The sequence below is a fragment of the Pseudorasbora parva genome, chromosome 23, assembly GCF_024679245.1.
Source record: "Pseudorasbora parva isolate DD20220531a chromosome 23, ASM2467924v1, whole genome shotgun sequence".
Classification (NCBI taxonomy): Eukaryota; Metazoa; Chordata; class Actinopteri; order Cypriniformes; family Gobionidae; genus Pseudorasbora; species Pseudorasbora parva.
Genome location: NC_090194.1, coordinates 12,955,713 through 12,974,133, shown reverse-complemented (window position 1 = coordinate 12,974,133; position 18,421 = coordinate 12,955,713). Strand labels below are relative to the sequence as shown.

The following is an 18,421-nucleotide window of genomic DNA, read 5'->3' as shown; positions in this document are numbered from 1 at the left end:
AATGCATTGTATGGTTGTTTTCGCTATTAAAGCTACACTGTGTAACTTTTTTTAGTTTATTCTTAGCTTAAAACGCTTAGTTCTTTCAAAAATATATGTGCTCATTAATGTATATTTACTTCTTTCAAGTAATAAAGTATTCTCGTAAGTTTATAATAGGCCATTGAAAATACATACGGGTGAGGGGTTCGAATGCAGGTCGCCATGTTGCCCCTCCATCTTGAAAGTACATTAGCCAAAGAGGGACATACCCATAAATTCAAGCTTCGCCTTTTGCGTTTTAACACTCGATGGCACCGTGTCCAATGTGAAGAGGGGGATTGCCATGTTAATCTTGGACTAAATCGGCCACCGTAGGTGTTAAAACGAAATCAGAATTGAGAGGAACAGAAACTATTATACACTGGATGGTCATATACCTTTTCACCACTAGATGGGGGAAAATATCACACAGTGTAGCTTTAAGGACATCAAGGATACTGCCTTAAAATCCGACATAACTCAAGACGCCTACTTTTTGTGGCAGATGCCTTAAAATGCTGCTCCTTTTGGCAGGTTTTGAAAACAGCACATTTAGTTTTAGTATTTAATTTATCTTCAGTTTTTTTAAACCACACAATAAGGCCATGTGCCATCTTTACCATCAAGAATAGAAGGATTGCAACTCAGTCTGTAATTGATTTGTATGTCAGCTAATTTAAAAAAAGGCCTTTGACTTGTATTGAAAATTGGCAACTTGCCAAAGTTCACAAGACCTGTTCTATGTAGTGAACAACAGGGGGTATGTTGTCCTTAACATGCCAATCACGGCTGTAGCAAGCAATCATAGCGGTTACAGGCAGCACCTGATCATGCTTCATAGTGCATTGATACTCCCAGACAGCAAAAGAGAGTCAAGAAAATGCTACTTGCTGTTATCGAAAGCATGGTATTCCTGTCAAAGAGCTCTTTTGTGAACACATCAGTCATTTACAGCACAAAGATAGTCTTCGGTACCTTGCGACCCTTTTGAATGATGCACTTTTCCCTTTTTGCAATTTTACGTCACATGATGCACTATAAGGCATGATCTTCTAAAAATGCGAACACATGACAAGGTGTACTAGAAGGAAATGTCTTGCTAATGTTATTCAACCAAACTGTATGTTCTCAATGGCTTTAGATATATTTGCTATGACTCATGCATGTTGTTGCATAGCAGCCCTTTGCCAATTAGGTGTGGACATTATGTGTGACAAATGCACTGACTATCCAAAGACAATGATTCATAGTTATCAGTCACATGAAAAGCATGCCAAGGGATTGTTCACCCTGGCCAGCAGCAGTCTTTGGCGCAGAACTTTTGACTTGAAAATGCAATTGGCTCCAGGAACGAATAGCATCCGCCTCGATTCTACCACAAGCTGGGGCCACTTTCGCAACCCCTCACCTCTTCAAAGAAAGTATTCTTTGAGTAATTGGATTCGTAAATACTTTTTTTTCTCTCTCGTCCCTTGTCATGATGACTTTGGTCATTGCCAAGATAAACCGCAATAGCGGTGGACCCTTGCTTATTTGACGATTGTGTTTCGAGATGATGAGCCAAACGCAGTCTTTGGGATTGCTTTGGCTGAAACCTGACCTTCCACCATAGGGCTGCTGGCTAGCTGAGATGAGTTTTCTTTCCAATCACACAAGGCATTTTCCTTTGAGAAAAAGACTGTGAAATTTGTAGTTCATCCCTCTTATGTGTAAAAGAACTCCACTAGGATCTCAAAAGAGAGTCTTCCTAGGAAATGTAGGTAAACAGCAATAAAATCTAAAAATCTTTGTGTACATGCATTGTGCAACTTTTCTTCTTCTGTGGAATACAAAAGAAAAAGTTTCACAGAACATTCACACTGCTTTTTTCTAGACCAGTGCTCTGGTTTTTGAGTGAGATAAAGCAACACTGGAGTCCAATGGCTTTCATTGTATGAAAAAAAACTGAAATATTATTCACAATATCGTCTTTTGAGTTCAGCAGAAGAATGTCATACAGGTTTAGAACACCACCAGTGTAAGTAAATGATGACAGCATTTTTATTTTTGGGTGATCTATCCTTTAACCCAAGGGCGTCGACAGGTTTTCTGGGCCTCCTGGACAGCTTATTGCCTCTGGCCCTTTCAAAATCACGTTCCGGGGGTGGTGGCTCTCTGATCATGGCCCCTGGAATTGTCCTAAACATCTCTAGCCCCAATCCCTCCCCCCGACTTTTAGCAACCCATACAGAATAAAGACCTCCTACTCCCCCATGTAATCCTTTAACATTGCTGCTGTTTTCGTCAGATTTTATCCGTATAATACCCCACATACTGAATAATTTTTTCATCACTCGCTGCAGTTCTGCTCAGTTTATATGTTGTGTGTTGACTTCCTTTAACACAATATACCCTTTGTGGGCCACTGTTGCTAACCAAGACAAAGCACATGTTAATTATAGGGAATGGGTTTCAGAACCTCTTTGCTACCCACATAATGATATTTACTGTCAAAGTTTCACAGGGGGACTAACAGTATGTTGACAGCAGTGTCAAAACAGCTGAATAGGATGTTGCATTGCTACAACCCGGCTGGTGAGTAGAGGTGTTTGAGAGATATAGCCTGCTGTCTGGCTGTGTTTGAGTTTGTGTGTTAGCGCACTGGGAGCTCAGCATTCCCTCTGGGATTGAATGCCTTTAATAGGGTTTACCCTAGACTAAGACAACCAGATTGGGAGCGATGTGACACCTCAGGGGTAAACAGTAAACCAGAGAAGAGAGAGATTTTGCAAATGAGCAAGGCTAGCTTTTCATGCATAGAGTCATATGTCCATTAAGCACCACCGGGCCTTAGATGTTTTCTCAATTACCCCCAGTGATTGCTTCATCCTCACTTTTAATGTTAAGCAAACATCCTCTGCGGCCAATTTTGTCTGTTCAATGGTAAATAAGTTTTCGGCAGTAAATTTGGATTTAACGTTACCCTACAGCATAGGACCAATGAAGGCAAAGCTTTCCTGAAGTCAATGTGAAATGCTATTGCAATGCAACCCATTTTACTTCTGTAGTCTGGCATATTTTCCCAATATATATATATATATATATATATATATATATATATATATATATATATATATATATATATATATATATATACATAAATACTTACATGCATTCCCTCATCCACTTGTTCTATGTTGGGTCTCAATGATGTTGGAACCTTTCCCAGCCTCTCAGGCCACCAGCTTTGGATTGTGGGTGATACTTGGAGAAACTGCTCACTGCAGAGCCAATGGGTGGAGCTTGGCATCCAGCTCCCCCTCTCTGGACATAATGGGTGGAGCTTGAAGGTCTGGCCCCAATTTCACTTAAACCTGTTCTTAAACTTAATTAGTTCAAGATCCACCCATTGCGTCCAGAGAGATGGAGAATGACTACATTTGAGGAGAAAGAAAACCCAGCCCAAAAAGGGGAGAACATGCAAACGCTATACAGAAAGGCATCCTGGTTCAGCTAGGACTTGCTGTGAGGCAACATTGCTACCCACTGAGCCACCAAAATGTGTTCCAAACCTATATGACTTTCTTACTTCTGTGGAACACAAAAAAAGTTAGAAATGTATCCATTTTTTTTCTCCCTACAATGAAAGTCAATGGGGTCAAAAACTGTTGTTTTTGGACACCATTGACTTTTATTGTTTGGACAAAAACATTCTTTGAATCATCATCTGTTGTGTTCAGAAGCATGAAAGTCACATAGGTCTGGATAGAAACAAGGGTGAGTAAATGATGACAGAATATTCATTTTTGGGTGGACTATCCCTGCGTCAATACCAGCCTGTGTACTTGGACTTCACATAACACTGACTCACTGATGCAGCTGGCTTATTTTGACAGATACTGTACTGGCAGCATCATCCTAGATGTTGTCATTTAATTGGATGTCCTCTAAAAGTCAGTTAACACGTGAGTGTTTAGCGGGCTGCTGAGTATCAGCCCGGTTTCAGGCTCACATCTGGTGCTGTCGAGGAGTCAACCGACCCACTGAGGCTTTTGGATTATACTCCGCTAAAGAGGGTCAGGGGCCACACACGCACGCTCACGCACACGCACACGCACACGCACACGCACACGCACACGCACACGCACACACGCACACATAAACCTCTCAACCTCAGTTCGCCAAATCTTCAGATCGGAGTCTGGGCAGTGTGTTATCAATTTGCAGAAGTGTCATGTTGGAGCATGTCACAGACCAGCGCGACTACTGCAGAAGCCTTTCCCTGACCCAGACGCACCTCTACGCAGTTCCCCCAATCACCAGGCCCCTAAACGGATTAACTCCACAGCTGCTTAGGGAACAGTCTCGCCACCATCTCTGGATCACACACCTCCTCTTTTCTCATTGTATTCATCCCTCCCACCCTACTTTTTTTGTCCCACCCACTCTCCTTTTTTTCCCACCCACCCTTCCTCTTCTTCTGCAGTGTAACATGCCAGCCTGGTGAGGGATTTACTTGCAATTTCATTTTCTCCTCATCTCACCTCACCACTCCTCTCCCATTTCCCCTGTCCCTCCTTCTGACAAAATTCTCTTGTACTGAGCTTGTGACTCATATGTTCTCTCGCCTCTGTTTATATTCCCCCTCCCATATATCCCCTAGCATAGCATCCTCCATAAGGAAGATCACAGGAGGTGTTTCCTTGAGGGAAATCGTTGCTTATTCTTTTTGAAATGGGAGGGCTTGCTTTGTATTTGCTCCCGCGGGAGCAGAAGATGCGGAATAGCATTTCCTAATCTCCCTCAGAGGGATATTTGACATCTTTAAAGATATAAACACTAACCCTTGTTATATGCTGGACTTGGAAACAAATTCCATTGAGATACCTGTGCACAATTTACAAACTCTCGCAAACATATTTCGCTTTCCATGTATGAGGACTTGAAGCTAGGTGAAAGATGTGCCTTATGTTAAATTTGCTTCAGAACGTTCCCATTAATTATTAACCATAAAACTTTCATTCACGTACCAGTGTGCTCACCTTTTGTGACCTTTCTTAGCTATCAGCCTGAAATTCATCCCCCTCCTGCTGCTGGCCTGTTCCAATTAGACTAAATTAAGCCATCGGAGCCGGTGTAAGTACTGAAAAAGAATGAGAGAGAAGGTGTTACAGTATCTACCACTGAAATTATGTTTTAAAATAAAAATTGAGTGGTGCTTGTCCACAGAAAACTCATCATCACAATTCAACAGCTGTGTTGTAAGGTGTCCAGAGTGCTTAAACATGAGCTAACACATTAACATATTGCTATGTAGATGACCAAGTTGTAAAAAATTCTGATTTATCGAAATGGCTACCTTACAATTCATTAATGGGAATTTTAATTAAATTGGCAGCTACATACAGGATGCTGAATTGGAGTTTGAATAAGTGGAAGAATTAATGCATTCTTGGAAATTAAAGGGTTAGTTCACCCAAAAAACTCCCCCTCATATCGTTCCAAACCCGTAAGACCTTTGTTCATCTTTGGAACACAAATTAAGATATGTTTGAGGAAATCCACTATCTGATCCCACATAGGCCGCAACTTATTACAACTTTTAAGGCCAAGAAAGGTAGAAAATTCATCTTTGAAATAGTCCATGTGATTACAGGGGTTTAACCTTAATGTTATGACATTATTTTTTTGAGCATTTTAACACTTTATTAAACTATTACTTCTCTCCCATGTCAGTCTCCTATGCTGTTCACATAGTAAACACAGTGCAACACTTCCGGGTTCTACGTAAGAAGCTGGCCAATAGAGAGCCAGCGTTCTGACATAGAATCCAGGAGCATTGCACTGTGTTTTTTTCTTTCTGGGCCTTGAAAGTGGTAATAACGTTGCTATGGGGGGTCAGAAAGCTGTAATAATATCTTAGTTTGTGTTTCGAAGATGAACAAAGGTGTTACAGGTTTGAACTAACCCCTTGAAGTGTCTGTTTATCAATCCATTTAACCATCTATCCATACAAAATGCATATTATTTTTTTATTTAGCACTGTCCTGAATAAGATATTTTCCATGAAAAAATGAGCCTACTTCAGCAATGACCTGTATGATTTTAAGATCCATTTTTTCACACCAAGGACAATTGACTCAAACACAACTATTAAAAAAGGTTAAAATATTCACTGATAATCTAGAAGGAAGCACAATGTATTAGGAGCCGGGAAACATGTAATTATCTTCGGTTGCTTCTGAAGTGCATTACTAAATGGAAAAGAAGAAAGTTATTTAAACCAAATAAAACAAACTGTGAACGTTCATCCAAAAGTTTTCACCCCCGGCTCTTAATGCATTGTTTCTCCTTCTAGAGCGTCAGTGACTGTTTGAGTTCCTCAGCTATCTCAGTGTGAAAAGATGGATCTCAAAATCATTAAGTCACTGCTGGAGTGGGTTCAAATATGCAAAAGATGCTGGAAAACTGAAGAGTTCGCAGGACCTGGATCATTTATCTGAACAACTTTGGGCAGTTTAACTGCTCAGGACAAACAAGGGACTAAAAAAACCCCATCAGATTTTTCAGCAAGACATGACACAAAGACCAGTACACACGTCTGACATATGTACATAGATGAATGAACTGAAATATTCAGTCTCGCAAGAACATGGACGCTCTTGCATCACTCTTCTCTTTTCAGATAACATTATTTTTTTGTGCTTTTTATTTGTGCTTGACTTAGGCTCTGAAATGGCAACAGTCTGATGGACAAATAAACAGAGCTGAGAGAAGGTGGAGGGTGCGAGTAGTGGGGTGAGAGGGAAATAAATATGTCCTAGCAGTCAGTCATCTCATCAGACGGATCGACACCGATCACTCACACTCTGTCAGTGGGAGAAATAGAGCGACCGTGTGAGTGAGCGAGAGAGAGAGGGATGTATTTGTGTGACGGATCAGCGGATGCATCGCACGCCGTTGCCCCAGCTGGTCTGCTTAATGAAATGTGTCCCATGACAAGATAGAGCAAAGTGATTTAAACTGAACCAGCCAGGCTTGCCTTCCTCTACCTCAAATGAGCCTAGAAATAGTCTATTTCACCACTTCAGAGTGTACATCACGTACTTGATTCTGCATAATATTTAGATAAAGTAAATGAAAATTGCTTTTTGTGTTTGACAAGCTGTTAGATATTTGAATACACTCTCTAATAAGTACAAAAAAACCAAAACAACCAGCGACAATAATGCACACGCAACATCATGAATACATCTTTGATATTTTAATTCACCTGTCAGAAAACGTGCTCGACTATCAAGTAGCATCAAATTTGGCCCGCAGGGCTGGGGAAATATCATATCATTCATTTTCAGGCAAAAAAGAAAAAAAAGAAGGAAAAAACATTTTAATTTAGTCTTCATGTCCTCAGCTTAGCTCTCCAATGGATTCCCTGTGTGATTGTGAGCCTGTGGAGAAAAAATAAATGAATGATTAAAAGTGTCATTGAAACATGGTCACCAGGGACTGGCTTAAAATGCCAAATAGAACAGAAATTACCTCAGCTCTGCTCCATACAATTACACTTACACTCACCTAAAGGATTATTAGGAACCCCATACTAATACTGTGTTTGACCCCCTTTAACCTTCAGAACTGCTTTAATTCTTCGTGGCATTGCTTCAACAAGGTGCTGAAAGCATTCTTTAGAAATGTTGGCCCATTTTGATAGGATAGCATCTTGCAGTTGATGGAGATTTGTGGGATGCACATCCAGGGCATGAAGCTCCCGTTCCACGATGCTCTATTGGGTTGAGATCTGGTGACTGTGGAGGGCATTTTAGTACAGTGCCATTTTAGTTTAAACGATGCCCAATTGGCCTAAAGTGTGTCAAGAAAACACCCCCACACCATTACACCACCACCACCAGCCTGCACAGTAGTAACAAGGCATAATGGATCCATGTACTCATTCTGTTAACGCCAAATTCTGACTCTACCATCTGAATGTCTCAACAGAAATCGAGACTCATCAGACCAGGCAACATTTTTTCAGTCTTCAACTGTCCAATTTTGGTGGGCTCTTGCAAATTGTAGCCTCCTTTTCCTATTTGTAGTGGAGATGAGTGGTACCCGCTGGGGTCTTCTGCTGTTGTAGCCCATCCGCCTCAAGATTATGTCTTGTTGTGGCTTCACAAATGCTTTGCTGCATACCTTGGTTGTAACGAGTGGTTATTTCAGTCAAAGTTGCTCTTCTATCAGCTTGAATCAGTCGGCCCATTCTCCTCTGACCTCTAGCATCAACAAGGATTTTTTCGCCCACAGGACTGCCACATACGGGTTGTTTTTCTCTTTTCAAACCATTCTTTGTAAACCCTAGAAATGGTTGTGCGTGAAAATCCCAGTAACGGAGCAGATTTTGAAATACTCAGACTGGCGAGTATTTTTTTTGTATTTGTATCAAATTTTAGTTGATACAATGAAGGAAATGGGTTTAATAAATAGAAACTCAAAATAATATTGTATCTGAACCACATAAATAATGTGATAAATCATGAAAATAGCACAATTTCACTGTCATCACAAATAAAACACACACAATTACCCACAATTACACAATTACACACAAATATAATATTTGAATAAAGGTTGTTGTTTCTCAAAAATGTTCATTGTATTAACTCAAATTTTAAATTTCAGTGAACTTAAAAATGTTAAGGCAACCAGGTAACTTATTTTTTTAAATACTTTTTTACAGTGAACCAATGTTAAACAAGCCCAGGTCTCGACTTAGACCCAGCTGACCATTTAATCTAACCTGTACTGGTCCCGGGTCCTTCCGAAGACCTCTACGCTGAGAAAGGTGAGTAAAGTAGGTAAGGAGTCGGTAATCCCAACCCGATCACACATAAATGCGTATAAATAGTACGAGTGTGCAATGTCGTGGAATGTATACGCCAAAACTCATTTTGGCGTGCATATGATACGCTGTTTTTCGCGTGCATATGATACGCACTTTATGGCGTATATATGACACGCGCTTGGGTAGGTTTAGGGTGGTGGGGTGGGGGGTTCGTATGTATAATACGCCATAAAATGCGTATCATATGCACGCGAAAAACAGCGTGCCATAGACACGCCAAAATGAGTTTTGGCGTATACATTCCACAACATTGCACACTTGTACTATTTATACGCATTTTTGTGAGAATACCCTGGTAATCCACTTTGGAATTGGTGGAGGAACAGGAGGAACTTGGGATCACCACGGCAGAGCAGGAGGAACTGGTAAACACGAATATGCGCACATGCACATACCTACACACATGCACGCACGCACGCACGCACGCACGCACGCGCACACACACACACACACACTCTGTATATAATAGGATGTGTAAGTTGATGAAGTTGCTAGTAAAACGCTTTAGCTTTCATCTCAGGTAGTTCAGTACTACAGAGTGGATTATGTGAAGAAATTATGTCTACATTTTTATTTTGTAAAAACATAGTTGGTGCACTTTTTCCTCACATTTTCATGAACAGAATGAATATTCTGAATAATTATAGGCATGGTACAGAACATCTTTTTTTTTTGTTTTTTTTTTTGTCTTCTTTATAAATAAGTAAAAAAATTAAATAAAATTGCCACCAGACATTTCCATCAGTAATTTTGTTGTTGATATTAACACTGATTATTATTCTCCTCGATCCTCTTGATTCCTTTATTGTGTTGGACTTATTGCTACACGCCTCATTCTTTCTCCTAGTGTCTCTCTTTGTGTGATGATGGGGTCTCCTGGGGGGCCTAAGGCTCTGTTTGTACTGATGGAAGGAGAAAGGGCCAAGGACAACATTTGAGAGCACTGCTGTTTACAAATTCTTCTCCAGAGCTCCATGCGGGGCAAACACCACATTTCCTAGTTTCCTTTTCTAATCCATCCTGCTTGTTTCCCTGTTTCATGTGGCTGTGCGCCCTGAGAAGAGACACACTCGCACTCCACTCCACACTTCACAAACGCTTATACTCAACAAGCCTTCCTTTGCTGATGACACATAACAAGTGCTATTAATTCATTTCAATTTAATTAATTTAATTTATATACCAATATTTGCTGAGAAAAGCCCTGAAATTTAAAGTCTCCCTTATAATGCTTTTCCGAAATGACCTGTAATAGCTGTTTGTAGATGTAAAAGGTCCGTAAAGATCAAAGTGCAGTTATTGTCTCCCAAAAAAAAAAAAAAAAATCAATTATTTCACCACAAACAACATCAACTTGGACCCACCCTCAAACACTGTAGTTGGTTTGTGTTGTGTACGTGTTAAGATGTTGTTTTCCATCCTGCATGAAAAGAGTCAGTGGTAATAACTACCACAGCAGTATAAACTTTTGTTGTGATCCTGTCCAGTTGTGTAACTTTGTTTTAAAAAGTGGGTGGGACAGGTCTGTGTGAGGTGTATGAGCACTGCAAAAAATGCTTTTCATACTTAGTAGTTTTGTCTTGTTTTTAATCAGAATTGCTAAACATTCTTACATTAAGAAATATTTACCAGACAAATAAAAATGATTGTCTTGTTTTGGGAAAAAAATAACTCAAAATTAAGAGAGTTTTTGCTTAAAGGTGCACTATGCAACTTTTCGTCCACTGGAGGGCGCCTATTCTAACGGCGGGACGGGACACAGTCGCCGGGCGCATGCACTTCCGCTTTTTCCTGTCAGGTAAAAACAGCTATTTTTATCATATCAGATACATTTAAGGGGCCAAGGGCTTCGGCCATTCGTCCACTCTCTTCCCTGAACTGAAATGAAGTAGTGGGCTGTACTTTCCACACGATTGACATCAGGTTCAAGTATGCCAGGTTGCCCGCATACCGCCTCCCATGGCCGTGACTTGTATTACGATACCTGTCGGGCCGGGGCTAGTACTGCTAATTAAGGTTGATATCTCTGCAGCACTATAACTTGACATTTTTTTAATGACATCATCACCCTTATTTCTTCAATTTCTTTTGATGCGTATAGGTCATTTTTTGGGATATTTTTACCTAAATTTTTACAGGTGGCACCTTTAAAAAAAAGCAAAATAATCTTGTTTTAGGATTATTTTGCTTATTTTAAGCAAAAAACTTTAAGTAAATACTTCTTGTTTGAAGAATTTTTAGATGTTTGGACTAGAAACAAGACAAATACTAAGAAAGCATGTAAAATATGTAACAATAGCAGAAAAAAGAATCTTAAGATGTACAGAGATCAATTTTCAATAGTAGCCTACATTGGGTTTAGTTTATAATAGAACTCATGTTTAATAGTTTCATTCTTGCATCTGAACACATTTTATCGTTAGTGCAGAGATTTTTCACATGAATAAATGCATAGATTCACAAAATATGTTTTCGTTCCCTATTTGTGTAGTGGTAAAACTTAAGTTAAGCAAGTCAGAGGTACTGGGTTCTAACCTGCTCTCGTATATTAGACATTTAGATATCTTAAAGTCTGTTAAGACCAATCACGACAGACTGGGTTGACTGACCAGTCAGCACAGTATACTTTCAAATACTTACTCGCATACTTTTTTTGTTTAGAGAGACTGAATCTTCAGACTTCAGATCTTCAGAATCTTCAGACAAGGTATTTTAGATTATTTGAGAAATGTAAGCATGTTTTGACCTTTGGTACATGTATGAGACCTTCAAAAGTAAAATGGCATGATAGGGGTACTTTAACACACATTATTATGGCAGAGAGAATCATTGAATAGACAAAAAGTGGATTTAAATGCCAAAATACTATTTGTTATATTTCCTAATCAAGTAGACTTAAGTTTTTCATTGTTTTTCTATTTAAACATAGGTCAGATAAATGCAGAAACATTCTTATCAAAACCAAAAGTATACATTTTAAGAGGAAAAACACACGGAGACCCATGAATTCTCTTCCATTAACCAAATTAACACATTAAATTGACAGCCCTGCATATAACACATTGCCATTCTCCTTTTTGACTTTATGTGTACTGAAATAATTGATTTAACAAATAGATGTTTGTATTTGTTTGGCGGAAGAAGTGACAGGGTGCGAGGAAGTGAGCCGCAAGCCAGAGAGATTAATTAAGCTACAAAGTCTTTCTGATGGAAATTAAACATGTCTAACAAACCTGGCATTTATTTTCTAAGTTCAGAATCTTAATCACTTATCCACGGTGGGGAGAGAGAGAGAGAGAGAGAGAGAGAGAGAGAAAGAGAGAGAAAGAGAGAGAGAGAGAGAGAGAGAGAGAGAGAGAGAGAGAGAGAGAGAGAGAATTTTTTTGTTTGTTTTTTGTTGAAAAAATCATTGTTGCAAAAACATAACATTAAAAGAAAGAAAATAAACAAACAAACAAACAAAAAACCTCCAGATAACTCGATGCAAATCAATAGAATATGAAAATCAATTCATCTTCAAATATTTGACGATGAATATGAAAATCAATTCATCTTCAAATATTTGACATATAGCATCATTACAACACCAAATATATAAAAAAAAAACAGATCACCAACATATTTATAGTTATAAAAATCAATTAAGATTCTAGATTGCACCAAGTTAAAAAACAATTTCTAAAAAACCTGTTCTATTTTCTTTCTCCTGCTCAAATAAATAGCCATTTTTGCTTGTCCCACCACAAAATTAAACAACTGGCATAAAAACTTTTTCTTTAAAACATATTTGCAACCTAAAATAAAAATCTCTTGTGTGAATACTTCATTGCAATTTTTGTAAACATCATTCAACACAGAAAACAATGGCTCAAATGACAGTTTACAAAAGCATGAAAAATAGTCTCTCTATCATTACAGAAAGGACATTTATCCGTGCTTTCCGGATTTCAAACAGAAGAGAGAGAGAGAGAGAGAGAGAGAGAGAGAGAGAGAGAGAGAGAGAGGTTTAGACATCTTTATTTTTATCCTTTATCATATTTCATTCCAATATCATTAAAAAAACTACAAAACTACAAAAAAAATCAACCCCCCCCCCCAAAAAAAACCCCCAAACAAACAACAACAACAAAAACACGACATCCAAAAAAGGATTTTCACCCTTTCATTAAATCTTTAAAACCAACACTTCATCCTGCCCAACCTCACACAAACTCCTTCCCACAGACCATATTGCAGAAAATTCTATTATATTATTAACTAATTTAAAATAAGCTAATTCTATTTTGATTCGAGCAGCCACCATCCCTTTCAGAACTCTTTATTTTCTAAGTTCAGCATCTTAATCTTTTAATCACTTATCCAAGGTGGGGAGAGAGAGAGAGAGAGAGAGAGAGAGAGAGAGAGAGAGAGAGAGAGAGAGAGAGAGAGAGAGAGAGAGAGAGAGAGAGAGAGAGAGAGAGAGAGAGAGAGAGAGAGAGAGAGAGAGAGAGAGAGAGAGAGAGAGAGAGAGAGAGAGAGAGAGAGAGAGAGAGAGAGAGAGAGAGAGAGAGATTTACTCAAAATTGAAATTTGACTGTGTTTCTTCCGTGGGACTCAAAAGAAGAAGAGGGGGTAAAAAAGGGTAAGTGAGTGGGGTCCAAAACAACAAAACACTGGACTGCATCGACTTTTACTGTGGAAAACCCCCTCTAAAGTTCTTTAAAATATCTTCCTTTTGGCTTCCACAGAAGAAAGTCATGCAGGTTTAGATTGACATGAGGTGAGCAGTGTAGTTAAGTTAGAAGTTTAAACGAATAAAGATCCATTTGAAACAAACAGGCTCCACATTAAGTGCACAAGTGAGCAGGTTAAACTACACACCGAAATATATAAACAGAGCAGCGGAACCTGCACAAACAATAAAATGTATGTCCGTATAAAAGAACCTTTGTGCTTAATGAAGGGATCCTTCTGCTTGATGCAGCAGCCTTTTGCATAGCAAGCTGTAGGCTAACCCATTCCCACAGGAGCTGGTCTGAATCGCTAAACTGCTGGGAGAGAATCCATGAATGCAGGATTCTTTACATACTACGCGCATGGGGACACTGTGGCCTTTTGTGCATACCGATAAGATTTTGGACAAAACAGCATAGCGCTCATTTAACTCACTCACGTACAGAAAATGTATTTGCGTGAGTGTCGGCTGGGTGAATTAAGGGTGAGAGAGAGCAAGAAGCCCTCGTCTGGTTAAATTTATTACTCTGATCACTCAGCGGTTGCCCTCATTTAGTAGTTCTTGGCGATTGGCTGCACGCTCCAATCCACCGCATTTCATTATAATTCAAAGGGATGATTGGAAGCTGAGCTCTTCCTCTTCAGACTAAATCAATAAGCCAAAATAAATAAATAAATGCTCACTTCTCTGCCTCCACACGGAGTGATATTTATTTTCCCGCTTAAGACGCCTCGCAAACATGAGTCACTCCACTGCAAACACACTCACACAGGAAAAATACAAAGCAGACTTTTTGTGACCTTAATAACAGGTTTAACAGAAATTTCTTATCACTTGCAGCATTTCTGATTGCTTTGTGCATGTGGGTGTCTTTGGTGTTTGTGTGTGTGTGTGTGTGTGTGTGTGTGTGTGTGTGTGTGTGTGTGTGTGTGTGTGTGTGTGTGTGTGTGTGTGTGTGTATGTCCAAAACAGCAATCCTTGCTCTTTTAAAGTCACAATATGTAAGATTTATTTGGTTAAAATATCCAAAAATCACTAGAGAAATGTTAGATATTTTGTTGTCCTATGTATTTACAACAACCGTTTCCAACAATGTATACATCTAGAGAAATCAGCTATTTAAACCAGCAACCGTGTCCTTCCGTCGCCTGCAATGACGTCATATCCACGCTACCCTTGATTTCAGTTGTAACCATGGAAACACCAAACACGTTTTAATATAGTATGTATTTTATTCGACAGGCAAGCGACTGTTTGGATATACATTTATCAACAGAAAATTGTTATACAGCACAAAAATGTTCAAATTGCTTTTCTTGATTCACCGTGAGTAAAGTTTTTACCATAGGCCGTAAAAAATATGGACGTATTGTCCGTGACTTCACCCATAGGATTCCGGTAAGCCGTTCTGAAGCTTAGAGACGAGTAGAGACGAGCTGGGCGTTGCCATCTTGCCAGCACGTCATCGCGTGTCAAGCCCGGATAGCAGAAAATGGGGAAAGAAGCGGAATTTGGGTGGGGCTTGTGACGCAATGACTAACAGACAGCGGATAAATGGCTATCCACCTGTCACTCGAAGTAATCACGCCCTTATTTATGCAGAACTTTAAGGCTTTATATAATGTAAACAAACGAGTTATAAAAAAATTAATCCACCTCACAGGTGCAACGAAGGGCAAAATTAGGCATATACACCAAAACCACAATTTGTACCAGGCTGTGAACATGTTTTTTTTTCTGCTGTAAAGTTGGGAATTTTAATACAGGGCTCAATGAGATTCAGCTCCCTTCTGGAGCCTGTCCCTAGTGGCCAGTCAAGGAATTGCAATTTAAATAACTTCCGTATGTCGCGAACAGAAACTGGGGGAGGTTGCTGCTTTGTTTTTGCCTCCTGCCTCAGAGACAACACTATTTTATCAAGTGGCTAACACAGCATAATCAGAAAGAGGTTTCTCCATCATACAATATATTTTAAAATGAATTGCATGTCATTTAACAACAGTAGGGGTGACCCCGAATAGTCGAAGATTCGATGCATCGATATGCGGAGCCTGATTCGACCACCGATCTCACGGTCGAATCTTTGCGGGTGTTATGAAACGAGGATCATACCATTTTGGCAATATGGGGGTGCTCAATATTTTAAAGACGTGTCGTGGCGCTGAGCTGAGCTGAGCATCGGAAGACTTTTAGAAGTCTCTTGTAACATTAACATTAACAACAGAGTAACATTATAACACAACTTTCAACAAATGTATTTAATATGATTTATAAACCATGCACTGCAAAACCCCACATATGCAACGAAAAGAGCGGAAGCATAAGTATAATAAAAGTCACCTTTATTTATATAGTGCTTTTTGCAAGGCAGATCGTTTCAAAGCAGCTTCACAGTGGTAGCTGGAAAATAGTGCAACAGAATTTGATTCAGCTGTACAGTTGCTCTGGAGAAAACAGGGATGTCATCCAGCTCAGTTCAGTGCTCATATAGTGTCAATGCGGACAGATCAGTGAAATAGATGACTATTTAGTGTCCCCAACTGAGCAAGCCAAAGGCAACGGAGGCGACGGTGGCAAGGAACCAAAATTCAATCGGGTGAGATGATTGAGGAAAAAACCTTGGGAGAAACCAGGCTCAGTCAACTCAGCCAGTTTTCCTCTGGCCAACGAACAAACAGTGAATGATTATGATTCAGGCAAAATTACAGTCTGAAGTCATATTAGATGGGAACAATCAGAGTATTTTTCCAGTTCCATCTGGTTGAAGATAGGAGTCTGGAGACGAGTTTGTTGAGGATCACTGCCACTGGATGTCGTGACGATGAGTCCTTCATAGACAAGGTCTCTGCAGACACTTCAGGGCTATGTTCATACACAGTAACGTTAATAAAACTTTTTTTTTTTTTTGAATGAATGAAAGCACATTCATTTCTGCCTGAGTCCGTCGGATTCCTTTCCATAGGTGAAGAGTCAAGACTACAACTCCCATGATTCCACCCTCATTCCCAGTGTCATCAAGTTGTACCTTTGTTTTAAATAAGTGACCTCTAGCCCTGACCCAAATAGCACCCTAAACCCTTATGTTATTCCTCTGAGTCTGCACTTTCACGACGTAATGCACGACGTAATGAAAAATGTTGTATGATGTTGCATCCATGCCACTAGATGTCAGTAGTCCAAGTGGACTCGAACTGTCATATCAATACACATAAACAAAGCAAAACAGCAGTTTAACTTGACAGCCAGCGATCATTATACAGCTTTTTATGAGGTTTTGATATATTAGAATTAAATGAGCAATTACTTCCTCAGATACCTGAAATGATAAAAATGTATTCTGCTTAGTTCATTTTTGGCATATTTTATGCCTCTGGGACTGACTCACAGAACCAAGTGGGATTGAGTAGTGCTATCGGAAGGTCATTTTGGCTGTTTTATGATAATATCACTCCGCTACATCATCTCTGAATCGCTGTTTGTTAGTGATCAGTGCTATGCGAAGAGTGAGCTATCACAATTATCCGAGATGCTGTGAGCAGCTGAAGAGATGCGGCTCCTCACTCAGGTTATCATTCCTACGTTACCCCAGTAGAGGAGAGAGGAGTAAAGGGATACATCAGGTAATGTGAGACACCCCTTGCATCTGGTCAACAAAACACATTTGTGGTCATATGACTATTATGTTTTGACTCCAAATTTAGTTGTATACAGTCGTGTGATTTGGGAACATTACAGGTTCTGTGGTGAATCAGCTGTAAACAGCCGTCACCATGTAAATACATGATGAGGTAAAGTGGAAAACGGCAATACACACATCTACAAACTTGTCTCTTTAGCACAGCCACAATTTACCTTGCAGACAGTAAATACATAAGGTGTTTTGGAAGGAATGTATTTATTAAAAATGTTGCTATTATTACTTACACTCACCTAAAGGATAGGAACTCCATACTAATACTGTTTGACGACCCCCTTTCGCCTTCAGAACTGCCTTAATTCTACGTGGCATTGATTCAACAAGGTGCTGAAAGCATTCTTTAGAAATGTTGGCCCATATATATATATATATATATATTCCCATCTGGTATGTTGGGTGTCAAACTGTCAGGATTCTTACTGTTATAACATTGTGTTGTTATGGTAGATTCAGAGTAGAAAAAGTAAGTAATAATAATAATATATCTTATTTATAACTTTAAAAATATAGAATAAGACAAACAATCATCACATAAAAGACTTTCTGAACAGAAAAGTCTTCAGTTCTGCTTTAAACTGGTCCAGGCTCTGTACTGCTCTTAGCTCACTGGGAAGGTGGTTCCAAAGCGGCGGTGCAGCCGAGCAGAAAGCTCGATCTCCCATGGTACGGAGACTGGTGGTGGGCACTTGAAGAAGCAGGTGGCCTGAAGATCTGAGGGTGCAGGTGGAGGATTTCGAAATGATGAGTTACTGTAGATATGGTGGTGCATGTCCGCCTTTGTCCGGTGATGCATTTATGTGTGAGCAGGAGGATTTTCTAGTCGATCCGGGATGAAACAGGGATCCAGTGCAGTGATTGTAGGATGGGAGTTATGTGATCATATTTACGGACTCTCATAAGGACTCTGGCAGCGCTGTTCTGGATGTATTGAAGCATCTGGATATTTCTGCCAGAAATCCCACAGAAGATGGGTTATGTTTAAAAACTGGTTAATTTTTGATGATCGTGTTATTTTACATTTGCCTGAGCAATCGTCTATCACTTCTTCTTCTCCTGTATTTTGATCTGGAGATTCTGAACTAGAAGATGTGTTATAGTGCCCCCTACC

At 39.5% G+C, this 18,421-nt stretch overlaps 1 long non-coding RNA gene across 1 annotated transcript in view; it reads left to right on the top strand.

The window, feature by feature from the left end:
* LOC137063113 (uncharacterized) overlaps nt 1–18,421 on the top strand; it is a 93,876-nt gene that overhangs the window by 8,130 nt on the left and 67,325 nt on the right. Inside the window, exon 2 of the long non-coding RNA XR_010901346.1 lies at nt 8,738–8,842. This is a non-coding gene — a long non-coding RNA (uncharacterized lncRNA). The remainder of the gene's footprint in view (nt 1–8,737; nt 8,843–18,421) is intronic.